The following is a 14,658-nucleotide window of genomic DNA, read 5'->3' as shown; positions in this document are numbered from 1 at the left end:
AGTTAACATCAAAATTACATTTCTTGGCCATATCGCATAGATCTCACTGTGAAAAGGCTTAAATGACTTTTTTAATTAAGTTTGATGATTGCGTTCAAACAAAATGTCATAGAACAAAATTTTCAAATGTAACTACTAGATTGTGATACAATACACTATTGGGTGAAGTTTGGTTGACTTCTGCGCAGCGGTTTGGGAGTTAACATCAAAATTACATTTCTCGGCCATATCGCATAGATCTCACTGTGAAAAGGCTTAAATGGCTTTTTTGACCTAAGTTTGAGGATTGCGCTCAAATCAAATGTCCTAGAACCAAATTTCCACATGTAATTACTAGATTGTGATACAATACACTAATGGGTGAAGTTTGGTTGACTTCTGCGCAGCGGTTTGGGAGTTAACATCAAAATTACATTTCTCGGCCATATCGCATAGATCTCACTGTGAAAAGGCTTAAATGACTTTTTTAATTAAGTTTAATGATTGCGCTCAAACCAAATGTCCTAGAACGAAATTTTCAAATGTAACTACTAGAATGTGATACAATACACTATTGGGTGAAGTTTAGTTGACTTCTGCGTAGCGGTTTGGGAGTTAACATCAAAATTACATTTCTCGGCCATATCGCATAGATCTCACTGTGAAAAGGCTTAAATGGCTTTTTTGACCTAAATTTAATGATTGCGCTCAAACCAAATGTCCTAGAACGAAATTTTCAAATGTAACTACTAGAATGTGATACAATACACTATTGGGTGAAGTTTGGTTGACTTCTGCGCAGCGGTTTGGGAGTTAACATCAAAATTACATTTCTCGGCCATATCGCATAGATCTCACTGTGAAAAGGCTTAAATGACTTTTTTGACCTAAGTTTAATGATTGCGCTCAAACCAAATGTCCAATAACCAAATTTCCACATGTAACTACTAGATTGTGATACAATACACTAATGGGTGAAGTTTGGTTGACTTCTGCGAGGCGGTTTGGGAGTTAACATCAAAATTACATTTCTTTGCCATATCGCATAGATCTCACTGTGAAAAGGCTTAAATGACTCTTTTGACCTAAGTTTAATGATTGCGCTCAAACCAAATGTCCAATAACCAAATTTCCACATGTAACTACTAGATTGTGATACAATACACTAATGGGTGAAGTTTGGTTGACTTCTGCGAGGCGGTTTGGGAGTTAACATCAAAATTACATTTCTCGGCCATATCGCATAGATCTCACTGTGAAAAGGCTTAAATGACTTTTTTAATTAAGTTTGATGATTGCGTTCAAACAAAATGTCATAGAACAAAATTTTCAAATGTAACTACTAGATTGTGATACAATACACTATTGGGTGAAGTTTGGTTGACTTGTGCGCAGCGGTTTGGGAGTTAACATCAAAATTACATTTCTCGGCCATATCGCATAGATCTCACTGTGAAAAGGCTTAAATGGCTTTTTTGACCTAAGTTTGAGGATTGCGCTCAAATCAAATGTCCTAGAACCAAATTTCCACATGTAATTACTAGATTGTGATACAATACACTAATGGGTGAAGTTTGGTTGACTTCTGCGCAGCGGTTTGGGAGTTAACATCAAAATTACATTTCTCGGCCATATCGCATAGATCTCACTGTGAAAAGGCTTAAATGACTTTTTTAATTAAGTTTAATGATTGCGCTCAAACCAAATGTCCTAGAACGAAATTTTCAAATGTAACTACTAGAATGTGATACAATACACTATTGGGTGAAGTTTAGTTGACTTCTGCGCAGCGGTTTGGGAGTTAACATCAAAATTACATTTCTCGGCCATATCGCATAGATCTCACTGTGAAAAGGCTTAAATGGCTTTTTTGACCTAAGTTTAATGATTGCGCTCAAACCAAATGTCCTAGAACGAAATTTTCAAATGTAACTACTAGAATGTGATACAATACACTATTGGGTGAAGTTTGGTTGACTTCTGCGCAGCGGTTTGGGAGTTAACATCAAAATTACATTTCTCGGCCATATCGCATAGATCTCACTGTGAAAAGGCTTAAATGGCTTTTTTGACCTAAGTTTAATGATTGCGCTCAAACCAAATGTCCAATAACCAAATTTCCACATGTAACTACTAGATTGTGATACAATACACTAATGGGTGAAGTTTGGTTGACTTCTGCGCAGCGGTTTGGGAGTTAACATCAAAATTACATTTCTCGGCCATATCGCATAGATCTCACTGTGAAAAGGCTTAAATGACTTTTTTAATTAAGTTTGATGATTGCGTTCAAACAAAATGTCATAGAACAAAATTTTCAAATGTAACTACTAGATTGTGATACAATACACTATTGGGTGAAGTTTGGTTGACTTCTGCGCAGCGGTTTGGGAGTTAACATCAAAATTACATTTCTCGGCCATATCGCATAGATCTCACTGTGAAAAGGCTTAAATGACTTTTTTAATTAAGTTTAATGATTGCGCTCAAACCAAATGTCCTAGAACGAAATTTTCAAATGTAACTACTAGAATGTGATACAATACACTATTGAGTGAAGTTTAGTTTACTTCTGCGCAGCGGTTTGGGAGTTAACATCAAAATTACATTTCTCGGCCATATCGCATAGATCTCACTGTGAAAAGGCTTAAATGGCTTTTTTGACCTAAGTTTAATGATTGCGCTCAAACCAAATGTCCTAGAACGAAATTTTCAAATGTAACTACTAGAATGTGATACAATACACTATTGGGTGAAGTTTGGTTGACTTCTGCGCAGCGGTTTGGGAGTTAACATCAAAATTACATTTCTCGGCCATATCGCATAGATCTCACCGTGAAAAGGCTTAAATGACTTTTTTAATTAAGTTTGATGATTGCGTTCAAACAAAATGTCCTAGAACAAAATTTTCAAATGTAACTACTAGATTGTGATACAATACACTATTGGGTGAAGTTTGGTTGACTTCTGCGCAGCGGTTTGGGAGTTAACATCAAAATTACATTTCTCGGCCATATCGCATAGATCTCACTGTGAAAAGGCTTAAATGACTTTTTTAATTAAGTTTGATGATTGCGTTCAAACAAAATGTCCTAGAACAAAATTTTCAAATGTAACTACTAGATTGTGATACAATACACTATTGGGTGAAGTTTGGTTGACTTCTGCGCAGCGGTTTGGGAGTTAACATCAATATTACATTTCTCGGCCATATCGCATAGATCTCACTGTGAAAAGGCTTAAATGGCTTTTTTGACCTAAGTTTAAAGATTGCGCTCAAACCAAATGTCCTAGAACGAAATTTTCAAATGTAACTACTAGAATGTGATACAATACACTATTGGGTGAAGTTTGGTTGACTTCTGCGCAGCGGTTTGGGAGTTAACATCAAAATTACATTTCTCGGCCATATCGCATAGATCTCACTGTGAAAAGGCTTAAATGGCTTTTTTGACCTAAGTTTGAGAATTGCGCTCAAATCAAATGTCCTAGAACCAAATTTCCACATGTAACTACTAGATTGTGATACAATACACTAATGGGTGAAGTTTGGTTGACTTCTGCGCAGAGGTTTGGGAGTTAACATCAAAATTACATTTCTCGGCCATATCGCATAGATCTCACTGTGAAAAGGCTTAAATGACTTTTTTAATTAAGTTTGATGATTGCGCTCAAACAAAATTTCCTAGAACAAAATTTTCAAATGTAACTACTAGATTGTGATACAATACACTATTGGGTGAAGTTTGGTTGACTTCTGCGCAGCGGTTTGGGAGTTAACATCAATATTACATTTCTCGGCCATATCGCATAGATCTCACTGTGAAAAGGCTTAAATGGCTTTTTTGACCTAAGTTTAAAGATTGCGCTCAAACCAAATGTCCTAGAACGAAATTTTCAAATGTAACTACTAGAATGTGATACAATACACTATTGGGTGAAGTTTGGTTGACTTCTGCGCAGCGGTTTGGGAGTTAACATCAAAATTACATTTCTCGGCCATATCGCATAGATCTCACTGTGAAAAGGCTTAAATGGCTTTTTTGACCTAAGTTTGAGAATTGCGCTCAAATCAAATGTCCTAGAACCAAATTTCCACATGTAACTACTAGATTGTGATACAATACACTAATGGGTGAAGTTTGGTTGACTTCTGCGCAGAGGTTTGGGAGTTAACATCAAAATTACATTTCTCGGCCATATCGCATAGATCTCACTGTGAAAAGGCTTAAATGACTTTTTTAATTAAGTTTGATGATTGCGCTCAAACAAAATTTCCTAGAACAAAATTTTCAAATGTAACTACTAGATTGTGATACAATACACTATTGGGTGAAGTTTGGTTGACTTCTGCGCAGCGGTTTTGGAGTTAACATCAAAATTACATTTCTCGGCCATATCGCATAGATCTCACTGTGAAAAGGCTTACATGGCTTTTTTGACCTAAGTTTAATGATTGCGCTCAAACCAAATGTCCAATAACCAAATTTCCACATGTAACTACTAGATTGTGATACAATACACTAATGGGTGAAGTTTGGTTGACTTCTGCGAGGCGGTTTGGGAGTTAACATCAAAATTACATTTCTTGGCCATATCGCATAGATCTCACTGTGAAAAGGCTTAAATGACTTTTTTAATTAAGTTTGATGATTGCGTTCAAACAAAATGTCATAGAACAAAATTTTCAAATGTAACTACTAGATTGTGATACAATACACTATTGGGTGAAGTTTGGTTGACTTCTGCGCAGCGGTTTGGGAGTTAACATCAAAATTACATTTCTCGGCCATATCGCATAGATCTCACTGTGAAAAGGCTTAAATGGCTTTTTTGACCTAAGTTTGAGGATTGCGCTCAAATCAAATGTCCTAGAACCAAATTTCCACATGTAATTACTAGATTGTGATACAATACACTAATGGGTGAAGTTTGGTTGACTTCTGCGCAGCGGTTTGGGAGTTAACATCAAAATTACATTTCTCGGCCATATCGCATAGATCTCACTGTGAAAAGGCTTAAATGACTTTTTTAATTAAGTTTAATGATTGCGCTCAAACCAAATGTCCTAGAACGAAATTTTCAAATGTAACTACTAGAATGTGATACAATACACTATTGGGTGAAGTTTAGTTGACTTCTGCGTAGCGGTTTGGGAGTTAACATCAAAATTACATTTCTCGGCCATATCGCATAGATCTCACTGTGAAAAGGCTTAAATGGCTTTTTTGACCTAAATTTAATGATTGCGCTCAAACCAAATGTCCTAGAACGAAATTTTCAAATGTAACTACTAGAATGTGATACAATACACTATTGGGTGAAGTTTGGTTGACTTCTGCGCAGCGGTTTGGGAGTTAACATCAAAATTACATTTCTCGGCCATATCGCATAGATCTCACTGTGAAAAGGCTTAAATGACTTTTTTGACCTAAGTTTAATGATTGCGCTCAAACCAAATGTCCAATAACCAAATTTCCACATGTAACTACTAGATTGTGATACAATACACTAATGGGTGAAGTTTGGTTGACTTCTGCGAGGCGGTTTGGGAGTTAACATCAAAATTACATTTCTCGGCCATATCGCATAGATCTCACTGTGAAAAGGCTTAAATGACTTTTTTGACCTAAGTTTAATGATTGCGCTCAAACCAAATGTCCAATAACCAAATTTCCACATGTAACTACTAGATTGTGATACAATACACTAATGGGTGAAGTTTGGTTGACTTCTGCGAGGCGGTTTGGGAGTTAACATCAAAATTACATTTCTCGGCCATATCGCATAGATCTCACTGTGAAAAGGCTTAAATGACTTTTTTAATTAAGTTTGATGATTGCGTTCAAACAAAATGTCATAGAACAAAATTTTCAAATGTAACTACTAGATTGTGATACAATACACTATTGGGTGAAGTTTGGTTGACTTCTGCGCAGCGGTTTGGGAGTTAACATCAAAATTACATTTCTCGGCCATATCGCATAGATCTCACTGTGAAAAGGCTTAAATGGCTTTTTTGACCTAAGTTTGAGGATTGCGCTCAAATCAAATGTCCTAGAACCAAATTTCCACATGTAATTACTAGATTGTGATACAATACACTAATGGGTGAAGTTTGGTTGACTTCTGCGCAGCGGTTTGGGAGTTAGCATCAAAATTACATTTCTCGGCCATATCGCATAGATCTCACTGTGAAAAGGCTTAAATGGCTTTTTTGACCTAAGTTTGAGGATTGCGCTCAAATCAAATGTCCTAGAACCAAATTTCCACATGTAATTACTAGATTGTGATACAATACACTAATGGGTGAAGTTTGGTTGACTTCTGCGCAGCGGTTTGGGAGTTAGCATCAAAATTACATTTCTCGGCCATATCGCATAGATCTCACTGTGAAAAGGCTTAAATGACTTTTTTAATTAAGTTTAATGATTGCGCTCAAACCAAATGTCCTAGAACGAAATTTTCAAATGTAACTACTAGAATGTGATACAATACACTATTGGGTGAAGTTTAGTTGACTTCTGCGCAGCGGTTTGGGAGTTAACATCAAAATTACATTTCTCGGCCATATCGCATAGATCTCACTGTGAAAAGGCTTAAATGGCTTTTTTGACCTAAGTTTAATGATTGCGCTCAAACCAAATGTCCTAGAACGAAATTTTCAAATGTAACTACTAGAATGTGATACAATACACTATTGGGTGAAGTTTGGTTGACTTCTGCGCAGCGGTTTGGGAGTTAACATCAAAATTACATTTCTCGGCCATATCGCATAGATCTCACTGTGAAAAGGCTTAAATGACTTTTTTAATTAAGTTTGATGATTGCGTTCAAACAAAATGTCCTAGAACAAAATTTTCAAATGTAACTACTAGATTGTGATACAATACACTATTGGGTGAAGTTTGGTTGACTTCTGCGCAGCGGTTTGGGAGTTAACATCAAAATTACATTTCTCGGCCATATCGCATAGATCTCACTGTGAAAAGGCTTAAATGGCTTTTTTGACCTAAGTTTGAGGATTGCACTCAAATCAAATGTCCAAGAACAAAATTTCCAAATGTAACTACTAGATTGTGATACAATACACTATTGGGTGAAGTTTGGTTGACTTCTGCGCAGCGGTTTGGGAGTTAACATCAAAATTACATTTCTCGGCCATATCGCATAGATCTCACTGTGAAAAGGCTTAAATGACTTTTTTAATTAAGTTTGATGATTGCGTTCAAACAAAATGTCCTAGAACAAAATTTTCAAATGTAACTACTAGATTGTGATACAATACACTATTATGTGAAGTTTGGTTGACTTCTGCGCAGCGGTTTGGGAGTTAACATCAAAATTACATTTCTCGGCCATATCGCATAGATCTCACTGTGAAAAGGCTTAAATGGCTTTTTTGACCTAAGTTTAAAGATTGCTCTCAAATCAAATGTCCTAGAACCAAATTTCCACATGTAACTACTAGATTGTGATACAATACACTATTGGGTGAAGTTTGGTTGACTTCTGCGCAGAGGTTTGGGAGTTAACATCAAAATTACATTTCTCGGCCATATCGCATAGATCTCACTGTGAAAAGGCTTAAATGGCTTTTTTGACATAAGTTTAAAGATTGCGCTCAAACCAAATGTCCTAGAACGAAATTTTCAAATGTAACTACTAGAATGTGATACAATACACTATTGGGTGAAGTTTGGTTGACTTCTGCGCAGCGGTTTGGGAGTTAACATCAAAATTACATTTCTCGGCCATATCGCATAGATCTCACTGTGAAAAGGCTTAAATGGCTTTTTTGACCTAAGTTTGAGGATTGCGCTCAAATCAAATGTCCTAGAACCAAATTTCCACATGTAACTACTAGATTGTGATACAATACACTAATGGGTGAAGTTTGGTTGACTTCTGCGCAGAGGTTTGGGAGTTAACATCAAAATTACATTTCTCGGCCATATCGCATAGATCTCACTGTGAAAAGGCTTAAATGACTTTTTTAATTAAGTTTGATGATTGCGCTCAAACAAAATTTCCTAGAACAAAATTTTCAAATGTAACTATTAGATTGTGATACAATACACTATTGGGTGAAGTTTGGTTGACTTCTGCGCAGCGGTTTGGGAGTTAACATCAAAATTACATTTCTCGGCCATATCGCATAGATCTCACTGTGAAAAGGCTTAAATGGCTTTTTTGACCTAAGTTTAATGATTGCGCTCAAACCAAATGTCCAAAAACCAAATTTCCACATGTAACTACTAGATTGTGATACAATACACTAATGGGTGAAGTTTGGTTGACTTCTGCGCAGCGGTTTGGGAGTTAACATCAAAATTACATTTCTCGGCCATATCGCATAGATCTCACTGTGAAAAGGCTTAAATGGCTTTTTTGACCTAAGTTTGATGATTGCGCTCAAATCTAATGTCCTAGAACCAAATTTCCACATGTAACTACTAGATTGTGATACAATACACTAATGGGTGAAGTTTGGTTGACTTCTGCGCAGCGGTTTGGGAGTTAACATCAAAATTACATTTCTCGGCCATATCGCATAGATCTCACTGTGAAAAGGCTTAAATGACTTTTTTAATTAAGTTTGATGATTGCGTTCAAACAAAATGTCCTAGAACAAAATTTTCAAATGTAACTACTAGATTGTGATACAATACACTATTGGGTGAAGTTTGGTTGACTTCTGCGCAGCGGTTTGGGAGTTAACATCAAAATTACATTTCTCGGCCATATCGCATAGATCTCACCGTGAAAAGGCTTAAATGACTTTTTTAATTAAGTTTGATGATTGCGTTCAAACAAAATGTCCTAGAACAAAATTTTCAAATGTAACTACTAGATTGTGATACAATACACTATTGGGTGAAGTTTGGTTGACTTCTGCGCCGCGGTTTGGGAGTTAACATCAAAATTACATTTCTCGGCCATATCGCATAGATCTCACTGTGAAAAGGCTTAAATGGCTTTTTTGACCTAAGTTTGATGATTGCGCTCAAACAAAATTTCCTAGAACAAAATTTTCAAATGTAACTATTAGATTGTGATACAATACACTATTGGGTGAAGTTTGGTTGACTTCTGCGCAGCGGTTTGGGAGTTAACATCAAAATTACATTTCTCGGCCATATCGCATAGATCTCACTGTGAAAAGGCTTAAATGGCTTTTTTGACCTAAGTTTAATGATTGCGCTCAAACCAAATGTCCAAAAACCAAATTTCCACATGTAACTACTAGATTGTGATACAATACACTAATGGGTGAAGTTTGGTTGACTTCTGCGCAGCGGTTTGGGAGTTAACATCAAAATTACATTTCTCGGCCATATCGCATAGATCTCACTGTGAAAAGGCTTAAATGGCTTTTTTGACCTAAGTTTGAGGATTGCGCTCAAACCAAATGTCCTAGAACGAAATTTTCAAATGTAACTACTAGAATGTGATACAATACACTATTGGGTGAAGTTTGGTTGACTTCTGCGCAGCGGTTTGGGAGTTAACATCAAAATTACATTTCTCGGCCATATCGCATAGATCTCACTGTGAAAAGGCTTAAATGGCTTTTTTGACCTAAGTTTGAGGATTGCGCTCAAATCAAATGTCCTAGAACCAAATTTTCACATGTAACTACTAGATTGTGATACAATACACTAATGGGTGAAGTTTGGTTGACTTCTGCGCAGCGGTTTGGGAGTTAACATCAAAATTACATTTCTCGGCCATATCGCATAGATCTCACTGTGAAAAGGCTTAAATGACTTTTTTAATTAAGTTTGATGATTGCGCTCAAACAAAATTTCCTAGAACAAAATTTTCAAATGTAACTACTAGATTGTGATACAATACACTATTGGGTGAAGTTTGGTTGACTTCTGCGCAGCGGTTTGGGAGTTAACATCAAAATTACATTTCTCGGCCATATCGCATAGATCTCACTGTGAAAAGGCTTAAATGGCTTTTTTGACCTAAGTTTAATGATTGCGCTCAAACCAAATGTCCTAGAACGAAATTTTCAAATGTAACTACTAGAATGTGATACAATACACTATTGGGTGAAGTTTGGTTGACTTCTGCGCAGCGGTTTGGGAGTTAACATCAAAATTACATTTCTCGGCCATATCGCATAGATCTCACTGTGAAAAGGCTTAAATGACTTTTTTAATTAAGTTTGATGATTGCGTTCAAACAAAATGTCCTAGAACAAAATTTTCAAATGTAACTACTAGATTGTGATACAATACACTATTGGGTGAAGTTTGGTTGACTTCTGCGCAGCGGTTTGGGAGTTAACATCAAAATTACATTTCTCGGCCATATCGCATAGATCTCACTGTGAAAAGGCTTAAATGGCTTTTTTGACCTAAGTTTGAGGATTGCGCTCAAATCAAATGTCCAAGAACCAAATTTCCAAATGTAACTACTAGATTGTGATACAATACACTATTGGGTGAAGTTTGGTTGACTTCTGCGCAGCGGTTTGGGAGTTAACATCAAAATTACATTTCTCGGCCATATCGCATAGATCTCACTGTGAAAAGGCTTAAATGACTTTTTTAATTAAGTTTGATGATTGCGTTCAAACAAAATGTCATAGAACAAAATTTTCAAATGTAACTACTAGATTGTGATACAATACACTATTGGGTGAAGTTTGGTTGACTTCTGCGCAGCGGTTTGGGAGTTAACATCAAAATTACATTTCTCGGCCATATCGCATAGATCTCACTGTGAAAAGGCTTAAATGACTTTTTTAATTAAGTTTGATGATTGCGTTCAAACAAAATGTCCTAGAACAAAATTTTCAAATGTAACTACTAGATTGTGATACAATACACTATTGGGTGAAGTTTGGTTGACTTCTGCGCAGCGGTTTGGGAGTTAACATCAAAATTACATTTCTCGGCCATATCGCATAGATCTCACTGTGAAAAGGCTTAAATGACTTTTTTAATTAAGTTTAATGATTGCGCTCAAACCAAATGTCCTAGAACGAAATTTTCAAATGTAACTACTAGAATGTGATACAATACACTATTGGGTGAAGTTTAGTTGACTTCTGCGCAGCGGTTTGGGAGTTAACATCAAAATTACATTTCTCGGCCATATCGCATAGATCTCACTGTGAAAAGGCTTAAATGGCTTTTTTGACCTAAGTTTAATGATTGCGCTCAAACCAAATGTCCTAGAACGAAATTTTCAAATGTAACTACTAGAATGTGATACAATACACTATTGGGTGAAGTTTGGTTGACTTCTGCGCAGCGGTTTGGGAGTTAACATCAAAATTACATTTCTCGGCCATATCGCATAGATCTCACTGTGAAAAGGCTTAAATTGCTTTTTTGACCTAAGTTTGAGGATTGCGCTCAAATCAAATGTCCTAGAACCAAATTTTCACATGTAACTACTAGATTGTGATACAATACACTAATGGGTGAAGTTTGGTTGACTTCTGCGCAGCGGTTTGGGAGTTAACATCAAAATTACATTTCTCGGCCATATCGCATAGATCTCACTGTGAAAAGGCTTAAATGACTTTTTTAATTAAGTTTGATGATTGCGCTCAAACAAAATTTCCTAGAACAAAATTTTCAAATGTAACTACTAGATTGTGATACAATACACTATTGGGTGAAGTTTGGTTGACTTCTGCGCAGCGGTTTGGGAGTTAACATCAAAATTACATTTCTCGGCCATATCGCATAGATCTCACTGTGAAAAGGCTTAAATGGCTTTTTTGACCTAAGTTTAATGATTGCGCTCAAACCAAATGTCCTAGAACGAAATTTTCAAATGTAACTACTAGAATGTGATACAATACACTATTGGGTGAAGTTTGGTTGACTTCTGCGCAGCGGTTTGGGAGTTAACATCAAAATTACATTTCTCGGCCATATCGCATAGATCTCACTGTGAAAAGGCTTAAATGACTTTTTTAATTAAGTTTGATGATTGCGTTCAAACAAAATGTCCTAGAACAAAATTTTCAAATGTAACTACTAGATTGTGATACAATACACTATTGGGTGAAGTTTGGTTGACTTCTGCGCAGCGGTTTTGGAGTTAACATCAAAATTACATTTCTCGGCCATATCGCATAGATCTCACTGTGAAAAGGCTTAAATGGCTTTTTTGACCTAAGTTTAATGATTACGCTCAAACCAAATGTCCAATAACCAAATTTCCACATGTAACTACTAGATTGTGATACAATACACTAATGGGTGAAGTTTGGTTGACTTCTGCGAGGCGGTTTGGGAGTTAACATCAAAATTACATTTCTTGGCCATATCGCATAGATCTCACTGTGAAAAGGCTTAAATGACTTTTTTAATTAAGTTTGATGATTGCGTTCAAACAAAATGTCATAGAACAAAATTTTCAAATGTAACTACTAGATTGTGATACAATACACTATTGGGTGAAGTTTGGTTGACTTCTGCGCAGCGGTTTGGGAGTTAACATCAAAATTACATTTCTCGGCCATATCGCATAGATCTCACTGTGAAAAGGCTTAAATGGCTTTTTTGACCTAAGTTTGAGGATTGCGCTCAAATCAAATGTCCTAGAACCAAATTTCCACATGTAATTACTAGATTGTGATACAATACACTAATGGGTGAAGTTTGGTTGACTTCTGCGCAGCGGTTTGGGAGTTAACATCAAAATTACATTTCTCGGCCATATCGCATAGATCTCACTGTGAAAAGGCTTAAATGACTTTTTTAATTAAGTTTAATGATTGCGCTCAAACCAAATGTCCTAGAACGAAATTTTCAAATGTAACTACTAGAATGTGATACAATACACTATTGGGTGAAGTTTAGTTGACTTCTGCGCAGCGGTTTGGGAGTTAACATCAAAATTACATTTCTCGGCCATATCGCATAGATCTCACTGTGAAAAGGCTTAAATGGCTTTTTTGACCTAAATTTAATGATTGCGCTCAAACCAAATGTCCTAGAACGAAATTTTCAAATGTAACTACTAGAATGTGATACAATACACTAATGGGTGAAGTTTGGTTGACTTCTGCGCAGCGGTTTGGGAGTTAACATCAAAATTACATTTCTCGGCCATATCGCATAGATCTCACTGTGAAAAGGCTTAATTGACTTTTTTGACCTAAGTTTAATGATTGCGCTCAAACCAAATGTCCAATAACCAAATTTCCACATGTAACTACTAGATTGTGATACAATACACTAATGGGTGAAGTTTGGTTGACTTCTGCGAGGCGGTTTGGGAGTTAACATCAAAATTACATTTCTCGGCCATATCGCATAGATCTTACTGTGAAAAGGCTTAAATGACTTTTTTAATTAAGTTTGATGATTGCGTTCAAACAAAATGTCATAGAACAAAATTTTCAAATGTAACTACTAGATTGTGATACAATACACTATTGGGTGAAGTTTGGTTGACTTCTGCGCAGCGGTTTGGGAGTTAACATCAAAATTACATTTCTCGGCCATATCGCATAGATCTCACTGTGAAAAGGCTTAAATGGCTTTTTTGACCTAAGTTTGAGGATTGCGCTCAAATCAAATGTCCTAGAACCAAATTTCCACATGTAATTACTAGATTGTGATACAATACACTAATGGGTGAAGTTTGGTTGACTTCTGCGCAGCGGTTTGGGAGTTAACATCAAAATTACATTTCTCGGCCATATCGCATAGATCTCACTGTGAAAAGGCTTAAATGACTTTTTTAATTAAGTTTAATGATTGCGCTCAAACCAAATGTCCTAGAACGAAATTTTTAAATGTAACTACTAGAATGTGATACAATACACTATTGGGTGAAGTTTAGTTGACTTCTGCGCAGCGGTTTGGGAGTTAACATCAAAATTACATTTCTCGGCCATATCGCATAGATCTCACTGTGAAAAGGCTTAAATGGCTTTTTTGACCTAAGTTTAATGATTGCGCTCAAACCAAATGTCCTAGAACGAAATTTTCAAATGTAACTACTAGAATGTGATACAATACACTATTGGGTGAAGTTTGGTTGACTTCTGCGCAGCGGTTTGGGAGTTAACATCAAAATTACATTTCTCGGCCATATCGCATAGATCTCACTGTGAAAAGGCTTAAATGACTTTTTTAATTAAGTTTGATGATTGCGTTCAAACAAAATGTCCTAGAACAAAATTTTCAAATGTAACTACTAGATTGTGATACAATACACTATTGGGTGAAGTTTGGTTGACTTCTGCGCAGCGGTTTGGGAGTTAAAATCAAAATTACATTTCTCGGCCATATCGCATAGATCTCACTGTGAAAAGGCTTAAATGACTTTTTTAATTAAGTTTGATGATTGCGCTCAAACAAAATTTCCTAGAACAAAATTTTCAAATGTAACTACTAGATTGTGATACAATACACTATTGGGTGAAGTTTGGTTGACTTCTGCGCAGCGGTTTGGGAGTTAACATCAAAATTACATTTCTCGGCCATATCGCATAGATCTCACTGTAAAAAGGCTTAAATGGCTTTTTTGACATAAGTTTAAAGATTGCGCTCAAACCAAATGTCCTAGAACGAAATTTTCAAATGTAACTACTAGAATGTGATACAATACACTATTGGGTGAAGTTTGGTTGACTTCTGCGCAGCGGTTTGGGAGTTAACATCAAAATTACATTTCTCGGCCATATCGCAT

The sequence above is a fragment of the Corythoichthys intestinalis genome, chromosome 15 (assembly GCF_030265065.1).
Source record: "Corythoichthys intestinalis isolate RoL2023-P3 chromosome 15, ASM3026506v1, whole genome shotgun sequence".
Taxonomy (NCBI): domain Eukaryota; kingdom Metazoa; phylum Chordata; class Actinopteri; order Syngnathiformes; family Syngnathidae; genus Corythoichthys; species Corythoichthys intestinalis.
The sequence above is the reverse complement of the archived record's forward strand: the minus strand, read 5'-3'. Positions refer to the sequence as shown.